The sequence below is a fragment of the Aquarana catesbeiana genome, linkage group LG12 (assembly GCF_042186555.1).
Source record: "Aquarana catesbeiana isolate 2022-GZ linkage group LG12, ASM4218655v1, whole genome shotgun sequence".
NCBI lineage: Eukaryota > Metazoa > Chordata > Amphibia > Anura > Ranidae > Aquarana > Aquarana catesbeiana.
In genome coordinates this window covers 106,796,023-106,818,994 of record NC_133335.1, presented here as the reverse complement: position 1 = coordinate 106,818,994, position 22,972 = coordinate 106,796,023, and the positions used below count along the sequence as shown (strand labels likewise).

The 22,972-nt window shown below is 45.0% G+C and overlaps 1 protein-coding gene and 1 long non-coding RNA gene across 2 annotated transcripts in view; one reads left to right on the top strand and one right to left on the bottom strand.

The window, feature by feature from the left end:
- The window catches only part of LOC141114526 (uncharacterized), a 178,708-nt gene extending 158,444 nt beyond the window's left edge, over positions 1 to 20,264 (top strand). The window contains exon 3 of the long non-coding RNA XR_012236917.1: positions 20,135 to 20,264. This is a non-coding gene — a long non-coding RNA (uncharacterized lncRNA). The remainder of the gene's footprint in view (positions 1 to 20,134) is intronic.
- GPR179 (G protein-coupled receptor 179) overlaps positions 1 to 22,972 on the bottom strand; it is a 585,836-nt gene that overhangs the window by 177,099 nt on the left and 385,765 nt on the right. The gene's annotated exons all lie outside the window — the stretch shown is intronic.

The window sequence follows — 22,972 nt, the reverse complement described above, 5'->3', positions numbered from 1 at the left end:
TCACACCTAGTGCCAAGCGAAAAAAGACTGAAAATTTTAAAAAAATGACTGTTTATGTTTGTTATAAGATTTAGCAAGTAAGTAATTTTTCTCCTTCACTGATGTGCGCTAATGAGGCTGCACTTATGGTCAATGACAGGTTACACTAATGGCCACTGACCAGGCAACACTGATGGGCATTGATGAGGTGGTACTAATTCATTTTATTCTTATTTTTATTTTTGAATTGTCCTAAGAATTTGAGAACAGTGCTGATGTCACAGTCTGCGCCATTTACTTCCTGCTGACTCCTGGGGGTGACCTATGATGCACTTCCTGGGGACAGGACATTATTGGAATTTGAATTACCGTTCTCTAAAACGGTAAGATTTGGCAAGCAGAACTTGTCTATTGTTGCTGGAGCAAAGGATTCCTCCTGGCACAGTCAGAGGCTTTAAGGTGATCGATTGTCCAAACATTAGACATGTGCAATTCGTTTGTCGACGACATTCGACAAATTCGTTAATTCAGAAATATTCAAATTAACCTAAACCCTTTTAGGGGATTTTTCCAAAAATTCATAAATTCAAAAATTTGGAAATTAGTAAATTCGAAAATAAGAATGAAAATCCGAAGATTCAAAAGAACGAAAATCCGAAAATGAGAACAAAAATCCGAAAACTAATAATAATAACTATTGCTAACTATTACATTATAGGTATTGAAATTTCCTTTCAAATTTGGCTGTTTATAAACGTAACCAATACTAATTTATCCAAAGTTACAAATTATCTGAAATAACAAATGCTGCATCTAAATGTATGGGATGTAACAATTTGATAATATTAAATAACAATAATAATAATAAAAACGTATTGTTATTATTTATTGTTATTAAATCATTAGGTTCCATTCATCTAGATGCGGCATTCGTTATTTCGGATAATTCGTAAGTTTGGATAAATTCGTATTCTTTACATTCATAGACAGCCAAATTTGAAAGGAAATTCCAATACCTATAATTTAATAGTTAGTTATTATAAGTTATTATTTAGGATTTTCAAATTTTCGGAATTTCCGAATTTGACTTTTCGGATTTTCGAATTTCCGAATGTATTCATTTTCTAATTTGCGAGTACCGCATCTAAACGAATGGAACATAACAAATTAGAATTTCTCAGAAGTTACAAATTTATTCAAAATAACGAATTTCGATCATTACGAATGACTTGAAAAAAAAGAGAAACGAATGAAACGAAAACAAACACATTTTTCGGCAGTGCACATGTCTACCAAACATGACCTGAAGTGCTTGTCTTGAGGGTCCAAGCGTCTGAGACCAAAACTGTTCCCTTTAATCTGAAGAGGAGAAACCAGGTACCCTTAAGATATGTACAAACTGAAAAAGACCAGTAAGCATTCTCTCTACTGGAAGTAAAAAAAAGAAAAAAAGGCGCCTCTAAGTGCAGAAAACTTTTAATATCCCCAAACAAGATTAAAAACACTTACACTTACAGCATAACATGGATGTATGAAGCAGGTGATCCGGCATCAGGAGGTCCCAGTGTATCACAGCTCTCCAGGGATAACGATATGCAGCAGCAGAAGGTCCCAGGATAACCAGCAGGTGAACACCCTAGGCTCTGGGAACACTGGTGAAGCAATTGCGTCGTCTGAGTCAGCATGGAGCATGAATCCCGGAAATGACATCAGCGGGAGGGGACAACAACCAGCATGGACCGCAAATAGGAAATATGTCATCAAAATGGCGACACTGACTCTGCAAGTGACAATTTCTTGGAAAAGTAGCCACAAGGATGCATAGCGCTCTCAGGAGGTAGGACGTTGAGACAGAAGGGCGCCAACACCAGTCTCAGAAGCATCAACTTCAAGGATAAAAGGTAACGTAGGATCAGGATGTGCCAACACAGGAGCAGAAACAAAGGCAGCCTTAAGACTCTCAAGGGCCTTAATGGACTCTGGAGACCAACTCTGTGGGTTACCGTCCTTTCTGGTCATATCAGTCAGGGGCTTGACCAGAGACGAGAAGTTATGAATAAACTTCCGATAATAGTTGGCAAAGCCCAGGAAATGCTGCAGAGGACGTAAACCCATGGGTCGGGGCCACTGTAGGACTGAGGAAAGTTTCTCTGGGTCCATCGAAAAACCAGCAGTGGAAATAACATAGCCCAGGAATGTAACCTGTTCACGATGGAACTAGCACTTCTCCAGTTTACAATAGAGATTGTTCTCTCTTAGTTTCTGAGGCACACGACAGACATCTGTGTGGTGGCTCTCCAGGGACTTAGAAAATATGAGGATATCATCGAGATAAACCACCACACATAACTGCAACAAATCTCGGAGGACATCGTTAATAAATTCATGGAAAACTGCCGGGGCGTTACAAAGGCCAAAAGGCATTACGAGGTACTTATAATGGCCTGTTCTGGTATTAAATGCAGTTTTCCACTCGTCGCCTCCTTAATCCTCACAAGATTGTATGCCCCTCTTAAATCAAGCTTCATGAAAACCGTTGCTCCCTTGAGGCGGTCAAATAACTCTGTAATCAACGGAATCAGATAGGCATTCTTAATAGTGAAGCGATTGAGACCCCTATAATCAATACAAGGTCTCAGTTCACCGCTCTTCTTCTTCACAAAAAAGAAACCAGCACCAGCTGGAGATGAGGATTTGCGGATGAAACCTCGAGAAAGTGCGTCTGCAACATACTCCTCCATGGCCTTATCCTCCAAGACCGACAAAGGGTAAACACGGCCATGAGGGGGTATGGCACCAGGTTGAAGGTCAAATTGTGCAATCATATGACCAATGTGGAGGCAAATTACCAGCTTGACCTTTGACAAAGACATCGCTAAAATTGCGTACTCCTCCGGCAGGGAGGAGAGTGAAGAGGTGCACAGGACCTTGGCTACCTTCTGGAAGCATGTCTCACTGCATTGTGGTGACTAGGAGATAAACTCAGCACAGAGCCAATCAAAAGGGGGGTTGTGCCTCTGTAACCAAGGATAATCAATAACCAGCGGAAACTTAGGTGAGGAAATAACTTGGAATTGGATTATCTCATGGTGAAGAGCCCCTATGGCCATGGACAATGGAACCGTCTCATGAGTTACATGGGCAGGCTGTAGAGGTCTCCCGTCAAGAGCCTCAATGGAAAATGGAGTGTCACACAGCTGCAGCGGAATTGAGTGCTTCAATACAAAGGCAGCATCAATGAACAGGCCTGCAGCCCCAGAGTCGATTAGAGCCTGGACTACTCAGCCCAAGAAAGAGTAACAGAAACCAGGGGTTGATCCTTCTGGATAACTGACAGGACCTCAAGGACAGGACCCGTGACAGGACCTCAAGGTTCGGGCATTCCCTGGACGGGTAGAACAAGACTTCAAAAAGTGACCTGCCTGGTCACAAAAGGCACAATCTTTCTCTCCTCCTAAAGGTTCTCTCATCCGCAGAGAGACGCATGAAGCCCAAGTGCATGGGTTCATCTTCACTGACCGACTCGGTACCAGGAGGCATGGGAGGTGAGGGAGGCACGGATGGGACTGCAAAGCTCAGAGGCAAACATACAGGAGGCTTCCGCAAGCGCTCCTTAAAAGAGAGTCTGGGTCTGGAGTTAATGAGGATGGCAAATGTGGTCAAGTTCTACAGCTCAGTGGGTATATCTCGGGCTGCTATCTCATCCATGATGGAATCCGAGAGACCATGAAAAAAAGCAGCCACGAGGGCCTCATTGTTCCAAGCAACCTCTGCTGCCAGAGTACGGAATTCAATGGCGTAGTCGGCAACAGTTCTCGTACTCTGATGGATATGAAGTACTTGGCAGCAGAAGCGGAGCATGCGGAAACATCAAATACCCTTTTAAAGGAGACCACAAACTCAGGGTAACTCAAGACAACAAGCTTTTGCATCTCCCATAGAGGGTTTGCCCAGGCCAAGGCTCTCTCAGAAAGCAAAGATATCACGAAACCTACTTTGCTTCTGTCCGTGGGAAACGCCTGGGACAGTATCTCAAAGTATATCTCATCCTGGTTGAGAAACACTCTGCATTGAACTGGATCGCCCCCCAAATCACTGGGGAAGATGAGCAGAACCAGACATACCTCTTATAGAGGTAATACTCGAGGCAGGTGCCTGCACAGAGACTGGAGTAGCAGCAGGGATGGCCTGCAACTCAAGTTGTACTGGAGCAGCCACAGTGGGAGATTCCAGGTGAGATGTGCGACTCAGGAGCGTTTGTAACCCTATGGCAAACTGATCCATTTAGTGATCTTGCTCATCCAATCTGGAAAAAATATTACCAACAAGTGGATTGACAATATCTTCTGAATTCATGGCCTTCGCCTACTGTCAGAAACCATGAAATCAGACCAAAATAGAAGTACAGTTAAATCACACTTGTTTAATAATAAAAGTAAAAAGAACAAACGTAGTCAAAACGTTTCCAAAATTCAGTAACCAGAACGGATAGTCAGCCTAGCAGAAGTCAGGGATAAAAGTAGTGGAACAGCAAGAGGATCTGGAGCCAGAAGGGATGTCAGCAAAGCCAGTCTTTTAACAGCTTGCCGCCCGCCGTCCGTCATATGATGGCCAGGTGGCGCGGCTCTCGTTCTGGGAGGGCGTCATATGATGCCCTGCCCTTTAAAAAGGAATGCGATCGTGTGCACGCATCCCTGTATCCTTGGTGGCGGTGTGTCACGGAGACACCACTCGCCACCGAGGAGGGTAAACAGCCATTGGGCATGGCTGTTTACCACGTGATCGGCCGTGATAAAGTCACGGCCGATGACAGATAGTACCGCCCCCACTGTGCACAGCACATACGCACGTCGGTGGCAGCCTGTTCAGGGGAACACTGCTCGTCACCGATGATGGTAAACAGCCATTGGCTGGTGGCTGTTTACCACGTAATCGGCTGTGATCCTTTCACAGCCAATCACTAAATGTAAACACAGAGTGGTAGCTAGCTGTTACCAGCTCTTCTCTCCTCACACACCGTTTCTAGTGTGAGGAGAGAAGAGCCAGGTGCAGTGAGTTACCGATCTGTGTCTGTATTGTACTGCACCAAGCACAACACTTGTCCCATCGCCCCCCCATTGTCATCTGTCACCCAACAGTCACCCCATAAAGTGCATCTGTCACATAAGACTGCCATCAGTGACCGTCAGCGCTGCACCTGTCAGCCATCACCCGTCACCCATCAGTGACCGTCACCTGTCAGCCATCACCCGTCACCCATCAGTGACCATCAGCCATCACCCGTCACCCATCAGTGATGTCAGCCATTACCCATCACCCATCAGTGACCGTCAGCCATTACAAGTCACCCATCAGTGACTGTCAGCCGTCACCCGTCAGCCATCAGTGACTGTCAGCCGTCACCCGTCAGCCATCACCCGTCACCCATTAGTGACCATCAGCCATCACCCTTCACCCATCATTGACGTCAGCCATTACCCATCACCCATCAGTGACCGTCAGCCATTACCCGTCACCCATCTGTGACGTCAGCCGTCACCCGTTAGCCATCACCAGTCACCCATCAGTGGCCATCAGCCATCACCCGTCACACATCAGTGACGTCAGCGATTACCCGTCACCCATCAGTGACCGTCAGCCATTACCCATCACCCATCAGTGACCGTCAGCAGTGCACCCATCACCCATCAGTGACCGTGGCCTGTCACCCGTCTGTTACCATCACCCGTCAGTGACCATCACCCGTCACCATCCGTGGCCTGTCACCCATCAGTGACCATCGCCTGTCACACCGTCATCACCCATCAGTGACCATCACCCATCAATGTCCATGGCCTGTCACACCGTCATCACCTATCAGTGAACGTCACCTGCCACCCATCTCACAGTCCATCAGTGACCGTCACCTGCCATCTGTCACACAGCCATCAGAGTCATGTCCAAAAGATTATACACCAGTAAGGAGGTGTTCCAGATCCTCTCCATGACTGATGAGAGCAACGGGGAGTTCTCATCAAAATCCAATTGTGATTCCGAATCAAATTCGGCATTTGAACCAAATAGTGAATCGGCAAATGATTCGGAGGAAGAATGGGTCCCTCCTAAAAGGGCTCGGCACTCTGGGAACCAGGATTATATTCCAAGGCCCAGTACCAGCGCTGCCTCCAGCAATAGGCCCCAAGAACAAATTCCCAGGCCCAGTACCAGCGCTGCCGCCATCGATAGGCCCAGGGATCAAATGCCCAGTACCAGCGATGCCTCCAGCAATAGGCCCCAGAAACAAATGCCCAGACCCAGTACCAGTGCTGCCACATCACGCCTGAGTACCAGCACAGGAAATTCAAATCCCCCAACTACTGGAGTGTCACGTCCCCCAAGAGCCAGGGCCTCTACATATATGCCAGATGGTCTTGCCAACCCAACATGGCTGCCATCGGACTCGGGATCACCAATTATTCCCCCTTTCACAGCACAGCCAGGTGTGCAGGCCAACACACAAAATTTCACAGCGATTGATTTTTTTTATCTGTTTTTGCCCGACACTTTGCTGCAATTCATTGTGGACCAGACAAATTTATATGCCCAGCAGTATATTGCCAACAACCCCCAATCATCCTATGCCCGTCTGTTTGAGTGGAGAGATCTGAATTTGGAGGAGTTCAAATTGTTTATGGGCTTCAACCTAAACATGGGGCTTACAAAAAAAAATGAAGGACATGCCTATTAGTCTACCAACCCCATCCACAACATGCCCATTTATTCTGCCGTAATGGCCAGGTCCCGATACAAAATGATAATGCGCTTTCTTCATTTTAGCGACAACACCCAGTGCCCTCCCCGCAATCATCCAAATTGCAACAAATTATATATACTTCGCCCACTGATAAATTTCTTTTCCCAACAATTTGCAGAACGTCCCCGATCACAATATATGTGTCGATGAGTCCCTTGTACCCTTTTCAGGCCGGCTAGGAATAAAGCAATATATTCCTTGCAAAAGGGCCAGATACGGAGTAAAATTATACAAGCTCTGTGAGAGAGCCACAGGATATTTGTTTGCTTTCCACATATATGAAGGAAAAGATTCCCAGCTCCAGCCCCCTGAGTGCCCGGCCTACATGGGCACAACTGGAAAGATTGTATGGGACTTGGCATACCCACCTTGACAATTTCTACACTGGCCTGCCCCTTTTCAAACACCTATACACTGCAAAAACCCTGGCCTGCGGAAACTCCAGAAAAAATAGGAAGGGCTTCCTATAAACTCTAGCAAACAAAAAGCTGTGAAGGGGGGAAAGAGCAGCATTGAGATGCATCGAAGTGCTGGCCTTGAGGTGGAAGGATAAAAGGGATGTGCACATGATGTCCACCATTCATGACGACACTACAATTGAGGTTCAAAGAAGAAGAGGTCCCATTGAAAAGCCAGTATGTGTCCAAGATTATAATCTCTACATGTGGGGGGTGGATTTCAATGATCAAATGATTCAGCCCTATTTGTCGATAAGGAGGTCCCGATTCTGGTACAAGAAGGTAGCAATTTATCTCATCCATTTGGCCGTTTATAATTCCTACGTAGTCTACACCAAATCCACGGAAAGCCCTGCCCCCTTCCTACAATTCATAGAAGAAGTTGTTACGTCCCTCATCTATCACCAAAGACACCCCCCCAGAAGACCTACGCTCTGAGGCTGTTTGCCGACTTCATGAGTGCCACTTCCCCTTCAACATTCCACCATCTGAAGCAGGCCGAAGACGGCAAAAAAAATGTTGCGTGTGCACCAAAAGAGGATCTCGAAAAGATACCAGCTACCATTGTCCCCTGTGTCCCTCCCAACCTGGCCTTTGCATTGGTGAATGCTTCCAACTTTATTATACATCCCTAAAATATTAGCCCATATTTTTAACCATTTCTCCATTTTCATCATCTGTGCTGACCATTTTCCGTGCTTCCCCAAATAACCATGCCATTGCCTTCCACGTTAACTGACCCTGGCCTGTTTTTTGACTATACCTCTGCCTACTGTTTGGACTTCTTCCACCTGAACTGACCCTGGCCTGTTTTTTTACTATGCCTCTGCCTACCATTTGGACTGCTTTCACGTGAACTGACCCTGGCCTGTTTTGTGACTATGCCTCTGCCTACCATTTGGACTGCCTCCACGTGAACTGACCCTGGCCTGTTTTATCAACTACGCTACTGTCCACCGCTTGGACTGCTTGCACGTGAACTGACCCTGGCCTGTTTTATGGACTATGCTATTGCCTACCGCTTGGACTGATCCGTTGCCCTGCTACTGTAGTACACAGGGGTCTCACATATGTGAGGGGCTCCAGAATTGTTTTTCCGGATGGAGAAAACTATTTTTTTCGTTTTCTCTGGGTTTCGGAATTTACGGATTAGGGTCTGGAGTCTGGAGGCTTCATAGAGATTTGGGTGGGTCGAAGCCTCTACCCCTGTGCACAGGTCTTACCTGATTGCGGCCCTCAGCCTGCTGCTGACTTACTGCCATCATGCCTCTGCCTGCTGCATGAACGGACCACACCGCTACCTGGACTATGTAAATAATTAGCTGTAGCAAGAGGCAGTATGTTTATGAAGTGCTGGAGAGTGGTACAATGAGTATCTGCAGGTAACAGTGTACCAGGACCAATATTATGGCTGTGCTGGCTGTCTCTGCCTGGACAATTTCTATGGACTGTGCTGTGCTGACAATATCCCTGTGCTGACTATAGACAATATTCCTGCCTGCTGCCTGGATAATTACTATTGCTGTTGCTAAGCACATCCCTGCCTGCTGCCTGGACCAGTGCTCTCCTCTGTGGATACTACTAAAAGCACCATACTCAGGAGGAGTAGCAGAATGTATTTTGAGGTGTCATCTTTGCTATGTACATACTATGTGTTGAAAATATCGTAGAAATGGTCAACTTTCTGTAAAAAAAAATGGGTTTTAATTTTTTTTCTACATTTTCCAAAAACTTCTGGAAAAAACCGAACCTTTCAAAAGACTCATTATGCCTCATAGATTATACGTTGGGGGGTTTGCTTTCCAAAATGGGGTCATTTGGGGGGCAATTCCATTGTCCTGATGCTCCAGGGCCTTCAAAAGTGTAATAGGTGGTTGAGAAATGAGATGTGTCATTTATGCTCGTAGAATGCCTGAAGATGCTACTTCAGTGTTGGGCCTTTGTATGTGGCCAGGCTGTGTAAAAGTTTCACACATGTGGTATCGCCATACTCGGGAAGAGTAGCAGAATGTATTTTGGGGTGTAATTTGTTGTATGCATATGCTCTGTGAGAGAAATAACCTGTTAATATGACAATTTTGTAAAAAAAAAATAAAAATCTTAATTTTGCAAAGAATTGTGGGAAAAAATTACAACTTAAAAAAACTCACCATGCTACTTACTTAATACCTTGGAATGTCTACTTTCTAAAAAGGGGTCATTTGGGGGGTATTTGTACTTTCCTGACTTGTTAGTGTCTCAAAAAATGGGATAGGCCTTCAGTACATCAGGTGTGATCAGATGTGATCAATTTTCAGTGATTGGCACCATAGTTTGTAGACTCTATAACTTTCACAAAGACCAAATAATTTACACTTATTTGGGTTATTTTTACTGAAGATATTTAACAGTATAAATTTGGGCCAAAATTTATGAAGAAAAATGACTAATTTGCAAAATTTAGATAGAAACAAAGAAAAAGGCATTTTTTTCACAAAATTTACGGACTTTTTTATTTATAGCACAAAAAATAAAAAACCCACTAGTGATTAAATGCCACCAAAAGAAATCTCTATTTGTGTGAAAAAAAGGACGCAAATTTCATATGGGTACAGTGTTGCATGACTGAGTAATTGTCATTCAAAGTGTGAGAGCGCTGAAAGCTGAAAATTGGTCTGGGCAGGAAGGGGGTGTAAGTGCACTGTATTGGGGTGGTTAAACAGGAAAGCAGGAGATAGTTTCTTGTGATGTGACCAAGGCGAAGGCAGAGCTCCTCTGGACGGCTTAAGTAGGCAGGACTGACAAGCAGGATCATCAACAGCTGGGTAACTGTGGAGAAAGATGGGAGCTGGCAATTAGCTGACTGCTGAGCGGCCAGCTCAGAGAAGGAAGGGCTGAGCCCAGCCCTGACACATCGACTAAATTAACACTATTTTAGTTGACTAAAATATGACTAAAATAATTCAGATGACTAAAATACGACTAAAACTAAAATGGCATTTTAGTCATAAGTCTAAAATACGACTAAAACTAAAATGGCATTTTAGTAAAAAGACTAGAACTAAAACTAAATCAAAAATTGACATAAAAATTAACACTACTCAGCTGGCCATTTCTAAATCAGCAACACATTTCCATCCAGAGCCTATAATAATAGCACATTAAAGTTTAAGTATGTATTGCACTACCGCATAAAGATAAGTAAGGGGCAGGGCTGGCCCTACCATGGGACCTGATGGTACCATTGTCCCAGGTGGCACTTTTAGGGGGGCGGCAAATTGCCGAACACCAGCCAGCTCGTTCCGCCCGCTCCACTGCGGATCCCACTGAGAGGGGCCCGGTGTTGTGCCGAGAAAGGTCCCCTGTCGGATAATACCCGCCCTGTACTGCGTAGGCGCAGCGCTTGCGCAGTATGGAGCTCAACGGAGCCGCCGAAAATCTCCGAACATGAATAGCTGTTGATCAGCCGTACACGGCACCTGCGCAATCAAGACACACGCTGCCGCACGCTCCCGATGCTCATGCAACTCTGCAAGGGGCGGATGCATACAAATTGCCTGTGTTCAGTAGTTAAAGGTCCTGCCAACCCACCAATCAACATTGCAAAACCCACCCTACAGTTGTGCGATAGGGGACCTTTCTCATCAGAACACCGGCGCCGAGCTGAAAGGAGTGTGCGGGCAGAACAGGGGAATAGTCGGCAGGTGAGCAGGCTTGCTGGCCAATCAGCGGGCCGGCGGACGGGGGAGCAGAGTGATGACATCATCTCTTACCGCCCGCCCTGCATCACTGCAGTTCCGCCCTCACTGTGCAGCCGCGGGCAGAAGAGAGATTACATCATCTCTCTGCTGCCTGCCTTTGCTCTGGGACACAGCAAGTGCCAATCCGCTACATGTGGCAGGTGACGTCGTGGCAAGTGACAATCTGCAATGTGTGGCAGGTGGCGTCAGCCCCACTGGGATAGTGGAGTTTGGGTGGAAGCTGGAGATGGAGTGTTAGGCTGTCGTGGCCCTTGAGAGTAGCCCCCTAGTCTGGGGGGTGACCTTGGGCCTGGGCTCCGGTGTAGAAGGGATCCTCCTCACAACATACAGAGGTATACTGACTGGAGGCACAGAGCAGAAGGAGGACAGCAGGAGACCACTGCTGGGCAAATCTCCAGGGAGGAAGACAGCCAGGTGGGCTGGTGAGTGATACAGTTGGAGAAGACTGAGAGGCATGCCTGAGAAGACTGGGAGAGAGCATCCTGGAATGGATGCAGAGTCAGTCTGGGAGGACTGTGGAGTCTTAGCTAGGAAGGCTAGAGAAAGGGGCAGCTGCAGCAGGCAGTGCCTGAAGAGGTGGTGCTGGGATCAGTAGCCACAGGAGGAAGACAGCTGGGATCTAGGACTTTGCTACACAAACAGGGGGCCTGCAGTCCCTGCTTGTAAAGGGCATTTGCTACTTGTCTGACTGAGCCTTTGTCAGATCATCCAAACAGTGCTAACTGGTCCTGGGAGTTGCATCCCCTGTAGAAGCCCCTGGTGAATAGGGATCCCCCACCTTGCACAGCCAAGAACATCTAATTTCACAGGCTCGCTTGAGACAGGAAACATTCCAGCAACTTTTTTTTTTTTTTTTTTTAATTTAGAGGTTAATAAACTTGGATGGGGATAGGGGTATTTTTTTAATATATTCTTTATTTTATTTTACAGTAATACAAAAATACATATTTCCCTACAAGGGGAATTCTCAGCACATTACAAACCTTAAAAATAATACACACATTTATCCTTCCCACCTACATCCCTCAATCTCCCTCTCCCTTTCCTAATACGTCAGCTGCCTCTATGTCTCCATCAATAATAGACTCTTCTCCGTTTTCCTAAATTCGAGCCATTTCTGCCATATCTTAAGATATTTCTCCCGTGAACCTTCTATTAGATGTATTGACTCCTCCAAAGATCTCACCCACTCCACCCTTATTATCCAGTCTTTCACACTTGGAGCTTACGAGACTTTCCAGAAGCATGGTATTAGAGCTTTAGCAGCATTCAGAAGAAACGGAACTGATGACCTACTATATTGGGGTACTTTCATATCTGTATCATGAAACAAACACGTCCATGGACTTTTTTTAATCCGCTCTCCCGTAATTTGTATAATTATTCCTATAATTTCTCCCCAAAAGATATAAATTTTGGGGCAGTCCCTCCATACATGCGCAAACGTTTCCAAGACCCCGCATCCCCTCCAACAGGTTGGGAGGTTCTCTGTCCTATATTCATGCGCCCTTTGGGGGGTCACGTACCACCTTGCTATTAATTTATAACTCATTTAGTGCATCTGGGTATCTCTTGCCGATAAGTAAACCATTTTTAATATCTTAAGCCTATGTTCCTCGTCTCTCAGGGGCCCTATTTCTCTTTTCCACTTATACTTATCCAAGTGGGCATCCCATTGTTTGCTTCATCCCTAAGTATTTTGTAGATTTTAGATATACTACCAGTTGTACTCAAGGGGGAGCTTAGAAATTTTTCTATTGCTCTAAGTTGGCCTTTTTCCCTCAGTGGTTGTGGAAGAGAGTGTATAAAGTGCTGTATCTGAGCATACCTCCATTTATCCAGTGGTTTGTTTCCCCATTCCCTCATGATTTCTGTATATGTGTAAAATCTATTACCCCTCATCACATCCTGCAATTGTATTACATCTTTTTTTGCCCACCTTGTAAAGTATAAGTGTTCCTGCTTTCCTGGTTTAAAGTAATTAGTGTTAATAAGTGATATAAGTGGTGAATTGTAATCCCATTGGAATCTCTTACTTAATCTATCTCAAATCCTAAATGTGTTCCTCGTCAAAAAATGAGTGTTGTGTCCTAACTCGTGAAATTGTGGCGGAATCCATATCATTTTTTTCTAAATCTACCCCACTTTGTGCTATTTCTATATTCACCCAACTTTTTTCTATTTTATTGTGCAGCCAATTTACAATTCTAGAAATAGAAATTGCTTCATAGTACTTTTTAAAGTCTGGAGCTCCCAATCCTCCCTGTCTTTTTTCCCTAGTCATAATATCGTACGCTATCCTAGGGCGTTTACATGCCCAAATATACCTCAATACCATAGATTGTAATTTTCTAAAGAAGTCAGGAGGGAGTGCGGTTGGGATCATTGAAAAAGTATAAGTCAGCATTGGCAGGACAAACATTTTAACAGCGTTTATCCTGCCAATCCATGACAAAGATCGATAGTCCATCAAGTTCAATCGATCTATAATCTTAATAAGCAGAGGAATATAATTAGCTTTAAACAAGTCATTCAGGTTTGATGTCAATGTTATGCCCAAATATCTCAACTCCTTCCTGCGCCAAGTAAAGGGGAACTTGGGTTGGATTGCCCTCTGCTCTCCCATCTGGAGTGTTATATTTAAAAGTTCAGATTTAACCATATTTATTTTGAAATCTGTAAGTTCCCCATATCGCTTGAACTCCTTGCACAATGGGGATTGTTGTTCTGGGGCTAGAGATGTAGCAAAGCAGATCATCTGCAAATGCTGCTACCTTATATTCCCTTTCTCCCGCCCAAATTCCCTTAATATCTGGGTTCTTGTGGATCGCTGTCAGTAGGGGTTCTAAAGTTATTATAAATAAGATTGGGGACAGGGGGCAACCCTGTCTTGTCCCGTTAAATAATTCAAGGGGAGAAGACAGGGCTCCATTCACTCTAATTCTGGCTCTTGGATGATAATATAGAGAAGCAATCCACCTCATCATCCTCTCACCAACTCCCAAATATTTCAAACATGAACCCCCAGTCAACTCTATCAAAAGCCTTTTCGGCATCGTAACAGGTGACCCCACCCCCTCTGACGTCACGGGGAATACCACAGGGAAATCCCCGTCAAGTCCCCGTGCATCAGAGGGGGGCGGGGTCACCGGATGGCCCCACCCTCCGTTATTTAAGAACCGAGAAACGAGAACACTGGAGGAAGAACCAGAAGAACCAGAAGAAGAACATGGAGGAAGAAACCGAAGGAAGATAGAAGAAAGAAGATAGAAGAAGCATTTAAATAAAGTAATTGTCAAAAACTGTCTCTTGTCATTTTTAACATTTTTGACACTTTTTTTTGTGAAATGGTAGGGGTACTTTTGTACCCCCTTACCATTTCACACAGGGGGGAGGGCCGGGATCTGGGGGTCCCCTTGTTAAAGGGGGCTTCCAGATTCCGATAAGCCCCCCGCCTGCAGACCCCCACAACCACCGGGCAAGGGTTGTGGGGAAGAGGCCCTTGTCCCCATCAACATGGGGACAAGGTGTTTTGGGGGGCTACCCCAAAGCACCCTCCCAATGTTCAGGTCATGTGGCCTGGTACGGTTCAGGAGGGGGGGTGCTCTCTTGTCCCCCCCTCTTTTCCTGCAGCCTGCCAGGTTGCGCGCTTGGATAAGGGTCTGGTATGGATTTTTGGGGGGACCCCACGCCATTTTTGTTTTAAATTTTGGTGCGGGGTTCCCCTTGAAATCCATACCAGACCTGAAGGGCCTGGTATGGAATTTAGCGGGACCCCCACATCATTTTTTTTTTAATTTTGGTTCGGGGTTCCCCTGTGGGGAAATCCCATGCCGTTTTTATCAATGAACTTGTATGTGTATTGTTGGACCAGCAATTCATTAATAACCGCGAGTAGTTTTAAGTGACTTTTTTTCCTTTGAAATGTCATTTTGCTGTTAGATTGTTCTAAACACAGGAAACATGCGCCCCTTTACAGGCATACAATAGACACCCCCAGGTACGAAATTTAAAGGAATATTATACTTTTACTGTTTCACTTTAAGCATTATTAAAATAACTGCTCCCGAAAAAACGGCCGTTTTTAAAACTTTTTTTTGCATTGATCCATGTCCCCTGGGGCAGGACCTAGGTCCCCAAACACTTTTTATGACAATAACTTGCATATAAGCCTTTAAAATTAGCACTTTTGATTATTCATGTTTGTCTCCCATAGACTTTAACGGTGTTTGCGTGTTCAAACAAATTTTTTTGCCTGTACGCATGTTCTGGTGCGAACCGAACAGGGGGGTGTTCGGCTCATCCCTACCCCTTAGATTATACGTGACCAAATTTACAACTCCCATATATCATTCAAGTAGAAGCGTCCGGCGAATCCAGCTAGACACTCTGAAACATGGAGAGAGAGAGATAAAAAAAAGCAAACCCCCACCTCAAACCCCTCCCCTTCCCTCCCTTACCCCCCTCCCTTACCCACCCAAACCCCCCCTCCCTGTCTCCCCTCTTGTCTGGAACAAATTGCCTGGTGGTCTGGGCAGACCCCTTGTTTGTTCAGTATATGGACCATGGGGGCACCCACCTGGTGTCTCCCCATTGCCATACTCCCTAATGGGCTCACGTCAACCACCCCTCCAAGCACCCCCCATCCCCCCTCGCCCTCCCCTTCCACCCCGCACTTACTAATGCCATCCCCCTGCCTCGAGCACCGACTCATTCCGCTAGCTAGAGCCCCCTCCCCCCTACCTCCCCTGTACCATCTCAGCATCTTTTGGGGGTGTACTGCTCCCTCCTCCTCTCCCCAGCCAGGGAGAGAGGAGGAGGTGAAATATCCAATTTACTTCAAAAGTCCCCTAAATCTTCCGGAAATCTTAATACTGCACTTCGACCATTTTTTCTTCCAATCAGACAAGCCGAGAACCCCCATTGATAGGTTATCCCAGATGACCTCATACGCTCAGTAAGGGGTTTTAGGAGTCTCTGCAGATAGATCTGCATAAACTTGTAATTCTACTCCTTCATAGCGTACTCCTGGGGAATTCTGCAGTTTTTCCATAATTTTTTATTTTTATTCTGCATAATGGAACCGCGCTATAACATCTCTTGGGCTCTCAGATCTGTGTGTAGTATACCGTGCAATCCTGTGGACTCTGTCTAGTTTCAAAGGCTCTAACAGTTCTTTTTCCAAAAGGGGTTTGAATAACTGTTGTAATATTGCCGTCAATTCCTCGTTCCTATACTTCTCAGGGAGCCCTTTAATTCGCAAATTTTACGTCGACTGCGATTCTCATAATCTTCTCATTTATAGAGGAGACCCCTGTTTGCACTTTGAAGGTAATTTAGTTGTTTGCAAATATCCTCTAAACGTTGCTCATGGTCGTCTAATCTGCCCTCCGTCTCTTCCACCCTTCCAAGTATCTGCCCAATGTCCATTCTTACTGCAGCTATGTCTACTTTCAGTGATGCCTCCATTTTGGACAGCATCTCTGCCAGCATCTCTTTGATTTGTATGCCTTCCTCCTGCGTTGTTAGTTGGGGGGGTCTTTTCCCTGTTGGATCATCCTCCCCACCACTTTTTCCTCTGTGTCCCCTCTTGGGTCTTAACGCTAACTTGGGGGTGTCTCCCGTTACTTTTTGGTCTTGTTGTTTTACCTTCTTGCACTTTCCCTGTTTTATTCTCCTCTTCTACCAGTTTTTGTTTGTTTATCCCTGGACGCATTGGGGCTCCCATCCTGAGGCTACTTTGCGCTTCTTCCGAGATGCTAGAGTCTGCAGACATATAGTGTTGTAAACCCCCAGGGCTTAACACTGCCTTGGCCCCTTTATTTGCTTTAGTTGACTCCCCCTTATTTCTCTGACTTATACCTCAACTGATATAGCCTGGGGTCTTGGTACAGTCTTGATTAAAGAGTGGTTTATGCGCAAGTATCTTCTAAAAATGGACTCATATGCCCCAGACGGAAAATGTGCGATCAGAGCGTGTTGTCGGAAATTCCGACCGTGTGTGGGCTCCATCAGACATTTTCCATCTGATTTTCCGCCACACAAAGTTTGAGAGCAGGCTATAAAATTTTCCGACAACAAAATCCAATCGCGTCAATTCCGACCGTGTGTGGACAATTCCGACGCACAAAGTGCCACGCATGCTCAGAAGAAATTCTGAGACGGAACAGCTCGTTCTGGTAAAATTAGCGTTCGGAATGGATAGAGCACTTTCATCACGCTGCAATGTAAAAAATGGTTTAATACAGCGCACTCTCTTCTTCTTTATAATGTGAGAAGAATGAAGTAGTTTTGCTGCTCATATTCACACAGACTTCTCACAAACTTCTTTCTTTATTATTTATTGTGATTCCCTCAATATATTTTGATTTGTCACATCTGACCAAATTTCTTTTTTGTTGTTTTATTTATTTATTTTTTCAAGGCTGTTTTTTGGGTTTGTATTTTTTTCAAGGCTGATCTTTGTTTTATTTTATTTTTAGTTTTACTCCATAATATTTTGGTGTGTGTTTTGTGTGTCAAGTTACCACAACACCATTGATATCTTGTATTATTTAATCTCAAGGAGATTGTTTGGTGTTGGTGTCCCTTGTTAATTTCACATTGTACTTTAGAAATGTACCTGAATCCTCACAAACAAACTGTCCTTTTTGAAGGAAAACACACATAGGTGAGTATAATTGAAACAAAAATTCCTTTATTAAGGGCTCAGAACCAAACAAAGAGGGAGGCAACGCTGGAGAAACCTCATCAATTGGCGAAGCCTTGGACCCCCAGGGCAGACATCAATTCTTTTACTGCAAAATTGGTGGCCTGAGGAGTCCATATCTAAGGGAGTGCAATCTGGTCCAGAAGTCCCAGAGATCATGAAATCAGCAGATGACATCTATGTCCCCAGGCTGTGGTACTACAAGAGGCTGCATCTTTTGCCAGACCAGACTGAACCCAGGGTCATCACTCTCTGGTCTTCTTTCCACGCTTCCTTCCCGGCTGTGGCTCTGGTGTTGGAGATGTGGCAGGAGGAGGAGTAGGACCTGGAGGAGGAGGAGGACTATGTGTGAGGTTACAAATGTGGGTAGCACATGTTATTTGGCCCCTCAACCCCTTATTGAGAGCTTCCAAAATTAAGGACTCACACAGGAGTCATTGGCCCTCCTCCATCTGCATCATTTTGCAGGCAGTTATGCCAGCAAAGTCCTCCTCCACACTGTGGGGGCTTCTCAGGGCCTCTGTAGCCTTCCAAAAGAGGCCTATGGCAGCCTCCTCCAGGTTACTCCTCTTCCTGCCACTTTGTCTTTGAAGGTGTAAGGGAGGGACCTGGGTATCAGGCAGCCTGCTTGGCCCGGCCACCTCCTGGCTGAGACTTCCCTGTGTATGAAAAAGGGACATGGTTTTAGTTTTTGCATCATCAATCACAATCATAAATTAGTACTCAAACTAACATCTAGTTAACATCATTGATTGGACAACCATGAAGATTTAGAGGAATGCTCTACCTGGCTCAAGCTGGGCTCCTCCACATGTTGCTGCCTGGAAGGCCCAGGCTGGGCTTCAGAAGCTTCAGCTGGGGGGGAAGGAAGCGTGGAAGGAAGATTGGATAGTGCTGGCCTGGGTTCAGTTTGACCTGCCAGAAAATGCAGTCTGTCATAGTACCACAGCCTGGGGACATTACATTAGTTACATAGTTACATAATTACATAAACGTCATCTGCAGCTCCTGATCTCTGGGAATCCTGGACCTTTTGTGCTCCCTTAGATAAGTGCTCCTCAGGCCACCAATTAGGATCTTCAAATAGGTGATGTCTGCCGTGGGGATCGCCGTCTTCACAAATTCCAACAAATTATCCAGCGCTGCCTTCCTCTTTGTTTGGTTCTTATATTCAGGGTGGTTTATCTGTCACAGACAGGGCAGCTCCCTGAACATATCAATGAAGATTGGCATAAAGTTCTTATCTTTCAAGATATCAATTTTCACTGCAAGACACAACACAAGACAAACCTTAATGTCAGCCTAAAGTCTTCTAAACTTGTGCCTCAATCTAGAAGCAGTATAGGCCCAATGTTAAATCTTACCTTCGCAATCATGATCGGCGCCTCCGTTACTCCTTCCTCCGCTCACAGATCGTACGTACTACGCACGCATGTTACGCTTTATAGACACTGCGCATGCGTGAAACTCCGCCCGCCCCTGACGTTCTTTCTAGTCTATTCCCCGCCCCTTCTCATCCGTCGCAGTGGGGAAGAGCACATGGCGGAGTCAGAGCAGGTGTCTGATAATTACACCAACGAGGAGGAAGAAAGCCCGGAGCCTGAAACGTCCCGATCTAGAAGGAGACGATTTAAGGCATCAAATATGTCCTTTGGGGAGATGTTGGACATCCTGAAGAAGGACGACTATGATGGGAAGTATGGACCTTACCCCGACCCCAATGTCCGAAAGGCCAAGATCATGGCGAAAGTGGTCAAAAGTCTGCACCGGAATTTCGGGGTACGTCGATCAAAAGATCAGCTCAGGAAGCAGTGGTCGGACCTAAAATTAAGAGAGCACGAGCAGTACAGAAAGATCCGGAGAGTGCTGCAAAAAAGTAAGTAGTTGTGCTGTGTTCCTATTCTTTTTATGTTTATTACGTTCGTGCTGCTCCGTGTGCTTTTCTTAACTGTTATCCAGTTTAAAATGGCAACTTTCATGTTCATGGGCACATTATTCGTTCGTATAAAACATTTTTCTTTCAGTCTATAAAACACCATTGTTTTGGCCATATGCATTTGGCCACATTTTTTAGGGTCTACTTGTGTGAAACTAATTTGGTTGTATAGATGGGTTTGTAACTAGAATGAAATGCAAACTAGATTCTGTGTAAGGAGAGGACACTCAGCAGCTGTTTACACATCTGGACGCTGGAGCACTAGTGTGGGACCCCAGAACACCCTTTTTATTAGGGGGCCCACACAGGTGCTCCAGTGTATACTATAGGGGTGTCTCCATCTGTGAAGCTTGTACAAAACAGGTAAGTATTGAAGCTTCACAAAGGACAAGAAAAATGCAACATCTTGGAACTCTGCCAAAACAGACAATTGTACCCCACTTCCAAGCAATGTTTCATATTTATAGTTCTGCCATCAAATATCTGTGTGCTAAGTAGACCTATTTTTTTTTTACATAGGGGAGAAAAGACTCGGAGGACACCCCTCGTCCGAGGAGACCACAGACCCCCCACCTCTGGAAGATGGGGAAATCCACCCAGAACAAGCAGAGCAGGAGGAGGAAGACGTGGTGGAAATTGGCACCACAACAGGTGAGTGTCTGCAACCACAGGCTCAGGTAAGAGATGGACACCGGCATATTTATAATACATGGTGTTTTTTGGTTTCTATCTTTTTAGGTGATCGTGATGTTGTGGATCCAGATCCTTTCACCTCGGAAAGTGCACAGATCCTGATCGGGGAGATCATGGGGTGTAATAGGGACTTGGAAAACATCAAAAAAAACATCAATGATGTTCTTCAAAAAATGAAGAACATCATTGATGTTTTAGGGAGAGTTTAAAACCCCTCAAAATCCCTTTGTTTTTTTGTGTGCTACAAATTTTTGACATTTTTTTGACAAATTTGAGAAAAGCCAAATTTTGAAGATGCACACAGTGTGTCAACATGTGCTATCTCCCATCACGGGAGATCAATGGACACTTTTGGGGGTGCAACCCTTTCCTCAATAATAAAGTAGCTGTGAGGAAGGGGTTGCACCCCCAAAACACGTCCCTTGATCCCCCGTGATGGCAGGTAGCACATGTTGATAGTCGGAAATTTGTGTGCTTCTTCAAAATTTGTCTTTTCCTGGGGTGACTTCACCCCATCTGAACGCAATATCAAACGCAGTTTGTAAATACTCATGTCTGATATTGCCTTCAAGTTCTACCAAATGTGAACTTTGTAAGTTCAAGATTTGTGTCTTTCTTGTTGGTTTTAAACATGCCTGTTTTATCTTGAATGGACATTTCTATTTTTTCTAATGTGACCCCAAAAATTGTTATACAACAAACATGTTGGTTTGTTTTAAAAAAAAACTTTTCTAAATGCACATGTGATTGTGCTGGTATTAAAAAGATTGATAATCAAGAATGTGTGGATTATTGTTTCAACGCTCCAACACTTTTGTGGTGCTCTAATTGGTGTTTTCTGTGACAATGGGTGCTATATCCTAAGGGCAAATCCACTTTGCACTACAAGTGCAGTTTCAAGTGCACTTGTAGTGCAAAGTGTCTTTGCCTTTAGTAAATAACACCCACCAGTGCTTTGTAAGGTTACACAATCACGCCATTTTCAGGACTCATCACATTTCTGTCAGGGTCAGCTAAAACAAACACAAGCAGTAAATGTCACCAAAGATTTGAGTAGTTATTTGTTTTTTTTATTTGAAAAAGGTTTCAGACATTGTCTGGCATATTGATGGCCCCCCTACCCGCAAAGTATTCAAGGTATCTTAGACGGACATCACGGGCACTCGGGGGGGGGGGCAAGCCAGGACAGCTACTTTCAAGCGCCGTCAGGGTTGTTTCATTTTGAAGTCCAGCCTCAGGCCCAACTGAGCCAGCATAGTTGGCAGAATGTTGCCGTAAAAAGTTGTGTAGAACACAGCACGCCAGGATAATATGATTCAGTTTGTACTCCGCCATGTGTATGGGTGTAAGAAATAGGCGGAACCGGCTGGCCATGATTCCAAACGTGTTCTCCACCACTCTTCTGGCTCTGGCCAGCCGGTAATTAAAAACCCTCTGGCTCGGGGTGAGGGTCCTCATCGGGAATGGCCGCATAAGATGGTCCCCCAGCGCAAACGCTTCATCCTCAACGAAGACAAATGGGAGTCCTTCCACATTGTCTTCTGGAGGTGGCAAGTCCAAGCTGCCATTCTGGAGACGCCTGTAGAACTCCGTCTGGGCGATGACTCCACCATCGGACATCCGGCCATTCTTCCCCACGTCCACATACAGGAACTCATAAGTAGCCGACACCACCGCCAACATCACAATACTATTGAACCCCTTATAATTATAATAGTACGACCCTGAGTTGGGGGGTGGGATGATGTGGATGTGTTTCCCATCAATTGCCCCTCCGCAGTTAGGAAAGTCCCACTGCTGGGCAAAGTGGGAGGCCACAGTCTGTGGCGTGGAAGGAAACTGTGGAGTCAAACAAAAAAAAATTATTTTGCACATAAACAGGGAAAGCTGATTAGACACAAACATTCTTGGCCAACATCAAGATAACATTTATTTGAGGGAGTTTTTAAAGACCAAAGTATAAGGTACACCTATCAGATCCCCTCCCCCTCTCATGGGCCATTTCTAACATTATAGGGGGGGAACTCTTGGACAGGTAACCCTCTCCACTTCATTGAAAGATGAATGCCTAAATAATGTGTATTACTTTGAACAGCCCCTCCTTAGTTACACTATTGACAGCCCACTGGACAGGTAAGAAGTATCATAATACAAAGATATAAATACACATTGTACACATTTGAGCACATTTGGACATTCTGCTATTAGCTATCAAGATAATAATAGTATATAGAAACTTGAAACAGTACCATTTGAAAGTATACAGGCAGGCCTTTGCACTACATGCTTTGGGGAATTCATCCATAAATCTGACCACCAAAGAGATGGGTATAGTGTGTATGGGTTTGACAAAGTCAGCAGATAGATGATTGAGGATAGATAGAGAATTGTTATCAGCTGACTTAGCAGTTGGGGGGAGGGAGGGTTAAAAATTATTTGGGGACCCCCAAAAAAAGTCTCTGGCACTCTGCCTGAATTTAAAGCACAAATTACATTTAAAAACATTTTAGGGGGTGTTTGGGGTAAAGCACTACTATGGAGCTGATAAAATACATTGTTAAGTGACTACATGAAGTGAATATAGGGCCAGGAGAGCATGCTGGGGAGGTTAGTGAAGGCAAATATGTATGGAGGACAAAAAATAAATAAAAATCCAGCATGCAT